The following is a 4,226-nucleotide window of genomic DNA, read 5'->3' as shown; positions in this document are numbered from 1 at the left end:
TTTTCATTTCCCATATTGGGATAAAATATGATCCTGGAGGGAAACCTGTGTGGAATTAGAGTTGATAAAAACCATCGAACCAACAAATTAATAAGCCACAATGAATAACCTGGGAGGGAAAAAACACAGCCAGGCTGGTCAGATGGCCAAACAAATGTGTATTTCTAATGGTGGTGGGGAAACTAACATAAGAACTTAAGAAGAGCTCTGCTGGATCAGGCCAAAGGCTCATCTAGTCCAGCTTCCTGTATCTCACAGCGGCCCACCAAATGCTTCAGGAAGCACACAAGACAACAAGAGACCTGCAAGGCTTCCTGGGAATTGTAGTTAAGAACATAAGAACAGCCCCGCTGGATCAGGCCACAGGCCCATCTAGTCCAGCTTCCTGTATCTCACAGCGGCCCACCAAATGCCCCAGGGAGCACACCAGATAACAAGAGACCTGCAAGGCTTCCTGGGAATTGTAGTTAAGAACATAAGAACAGCCCCGCTGGATCAGGCCATAGGCCCATCTAGTCCAGCTTCCTGTATCTCACAACGGCCCACCAAATGCCCCAGGGAGCACACCAGATAACAAGAGACCTGCAAGCCTTCCTGGGAATTGTAGTTAAGAACATAAGAACAGCCCCACTGGCTCAGGCCATAGGCCCATCGAGTCCAGCTTCCTGTATCTCACAGCGGCCCACCAAATGCCCCAGGGAGCACACCAGATAACAAGACACAACCTGCGTCCTGATGCCCTCCCCTGCATCTGGCAACCTGAGGTAGCCTACCTCTAAAACCAGAAGCTTGCACATACTTGTAACCCGTGATTAACTTTTCCTCCAGTAATTTGTCCAGTCCCCTCTTAAAGGCATCTAGGCAATATGCCATCACTCCTTTTTGTGGCAAGGTGTTCCACAGACTAAAGGCCCAGTCCTATCCAATTTTCCAGTGCCAGTGCAGCCGCAATGCAGCCCCAAGGAAAGGGAACAAACAATCCCTTACCTGAAGGAGGCCTCCATGGCTATTCCCCTACCACAGGGTGCAGTTCATGCACCATGGGTACAGTGGCACCAGTGCTGGAAAATTGGATAGGATTTGGCCCTAAGCAAGCAGACTATCCCTGCTTGGACTGTATTTTTGCCTTGGCAGGGGAAGGTCTTGTTAAAATCCTGTTAGTTGGAATTGCTGAAAGTATTGTTTTTAAGGGGAGAACTCTTACCCCAGACTTTAGCACATGGTTTCCAACCTGTGGTTCACAAGTGATCCACAAGGCCCTGAGAAGGGCTCTGTGTGGTCTCAGAAAAAAAACAACGATCACTTTGGATCACTTCCAGCATCTAGTGAATGAGTTTCCCCCCCCCCCAAACAAGGGCACCAGGATGCAGGTCTCCCCCAGATGCAAGGTAGGGCACCAGGATGCAGGTGTCTTGTTACCTGGTGTGCTCCCTGGGGCATTTGGTGGGCCGCTGTGAGATACAGGAAGCTGGACTAGATGGGCCTATGGCCTGATCCAGTGGGGCTGTTCTATATTCTTATGTAAACTCACCACCAGAGAGAGCAGAGAAAGGTTCGACCACAGCTTCGGCCACAACAAAAGCAGCAACCCACAAATCTTCTCTATAAACAGTAATTCAACAAATCTCTCATGAATCTTGTATAATTATTAGAAATTTAATTGTACTTTTTTGTGTGCAGGGGATTGGGGGAGTTTCCTGTGGTCCACGATGAATTCGATTTTTTGCCTCACTGGTCCACAGATTCCTAAAGGGTTGGGTTCCACTGATCTAGCAGTTATAATTTTTGAACGAGGGGGATGGTCAGGGTGGGACTGTATCATAGTGGTAGAGCCCCTCATTGCACGCAGGCGGTCCCAGCTTCAATCCCTGGCAGCATCTCTGGGTAGGACTGGAAAATGCCCTTCCCTGAAACCCTGAAGAGCTGCTGCCAGTCAGCGAAGATGAATCACATCTTCTAACTCAACAAAAGGCAACTTCAGATGTGCCTTGTCGCCATTAATGCTCGAACAGTGCAATTCTATGTGCTGCACAGAACTGCCATTTCATATGCTGCAGCTGCTCAGATGCATTTGGAGGATGGAGCATTGCAGATGTAGTGAAATCAGCATACAACAATGGAGCCTACAGCAAGGTGTAATTAAGTTTATTAATCGAGAAACTAATCTGCGGAACTCCTTGCCAAGGGATTTGGCGATGGAGCCTGAAGGCCTAGATGCCTTTTCAAAGGGAATTGGACAGATTTTATTGAGCAAACATCCATCAAAGGTTACAAACCATGAGGACTATATGCAACCTCTAGGTTTTAGAGGTGGCCTTCCTCTGAATGCCAGGTACAAGGGATGGTTGGCAACCTTCAGTTTTGAAAGACTATGGTATAAGCCTACAGCACCCGGCATTCCCAGGCAGTCTCCCATCCAAGTACTAACCAGGCCTGACCCTGCTTAGCTTCCCAGATCATGGTATAAGCCTACAGCCCCCGGTATTCCCAGGCGGTCTCCCATTCAAGTTCTAACCAGGCCTGACCCTGCTTAGCTTCCGAGATCATGGTATAAGCCTACAGCCCCCGGTATTCCCAGGCGGTCTCCCATTCAAGTACTAACCAGGCCTGACCCTGCTTAGCTTCCAAGATCAGACGAGATTGGGCATGTGCAGGGTAACAGTTGCTGCCTACAAGAGATTGGCAACAGGATACATGTATCTAGTTGTCTGGGTGCTCCCTGAGGCATCTGGTGGGCCACTGTGAGATAGATGGCCCCTTGGCCTTATCCAGCAGGGCTCTACTTAAGGTGTCATGGTGACTGGGAGAAGCCACAGGCTGTGAATCTTAGTATGAGAGCAGGAATACAAAAGTCTGCCCCTTATTTAATTGGTGGATAGATAGTAGGCAGATGCCCTCCAAGTAAATATAGGGTTGATAGCTTTGCAGCCCAATCCTATGCATTTTTACTTAGAAAGAAGCCCCACTATGTTCAGTGGGGCTTACTCTCAGTTGACCACACATAGGACCACAGCCTCAGGCTTGCTTGGGTTAGGCAAAGATTTCCCAGTTCCTGAGACAATGTACCAAATGCCACCACCCCCGTACCCAGTGGTGTGTCAGCTGCTGGTGCTGTTCTTCCTGCTCCCTGGGTGTGCAAATGAAGAGGAATGGAATGGAAGTCTGGCGAAGGAGAGTGTTATGGCCTAGAATGTCTCTCAGCAGGCAGTCTAGCCCATAATTCTCTTCTCTTCCACTTCCTCTTCCACTCCTTTCTCCTCTTCCTTTGCCAAATCCAGGGAGCAGCAGAAGTAAGAGCTGTGCAGACATATGGGTGGCAGAGGTTGGCACACCCTGCCCATCTGCTCTTTGGGACAACTGCCCCAGTCTCGGTCGGCTGGCTTGAGACCCGCATGAGTCCCACTGAACTCAGTGGAAGTAACCATGCTTCAGATTGCACTATGTGAAGGAAAGGAGTACTGTTTTCTTGACTTGGTACGAAGTTCTTCCCCGAAATCACTCCCTTTTTTGCTCCTGGCATCCCTAACAGGGAGGAAGTCTGTGCCACAGCACAGGGTAGAGAAACCCAATATTCATCAGTTGTAAACCCTATTGCCTATTGCGTCCTGCTGAAAATCCCTTTGAATTTCCATTTTAATCTTATATGGGAATTATTCATGCCATTGGAACAGGTTATTCTCCTGTAGAGCCAGTGTTCGTTCTCGTTCTCTCTCTCTCTCTCTCTCTCTCTCTCTCTCATGCTGCAGCTCCTCAGGAGCTCTGCCCCATCTAAATGAGTCATACAGAGGATTTAGATGAGTCACGCACTGTGCACTTTTGCAAAGAGTTCTTGACAGCAGGTTACAATATTCCAAGAAAATAGCCATAGAAATGGAAACAAAAATACCCCTGCAAGTCAGGTTGCCTACCAACTGGGAAAAAAAGGTCAGCTGGCCAGTTTCTCGTTTGCTTCTTTGTTTTTGTTTTGGAGGCCATTGCCAGAACAGCAGGGGATAGTGCTGATTTGTTCCTCAGCCTTCTAAGTTCGGGCGCTATGCACCTTGCGCAGGGCCGGCCCATCTATGAGGCCAGCTGAAGCTGTTGTAACCGGCAGCAGGTTCGTGGGGAGGGACAAATTTGGAAAGTCCAAGTGGAACACAGGCTTGGATCCTTCTCCGACCACACAGCCCTCCCCCCTTTACAACCTCCCATCTTCCCACCTATGCCTCTCTCTCACCATGCCCACC

At 49.0% G+C, this 4,226-nt stretch overlaps 1 pseudogene; it reads right to left on the bottom strand.

Moving 5' to 3' along the window:
- Positions 1–2,553: 2,553 nt before the first annotated feature.
- Positions 2,554–2,673, bottom strand: LOC136635875 (5S ribosomal RNA; annotated as a pseudogene).
- Between the last annotated feature and the right edge of the window lie 1,553 nt (positions 2,674–4,226).

This window comes from Tiliqua scincoides, unplaced genomic scaffold (assembly GCF_035046505.1).
Source record: "Tiliqua scincoides isolate rTilSci1 unplaced genomic scaffold, rTilSci1.hap2 HAP2_SCAFFOLD_115, whole genome shotgun sequence".
In the NCBI taxonomy this organism is placed as follows: Eukaryota; Metazoa; Chordata; class Lepidosauria; order Squamata; family Scincidae; genus Tiliqua; species Tiliqua scincoides.
Note: the sequence above shows the minus strand (reverse complement) of the source record. Positions and strands in the feature narration are given on the sequence as shown.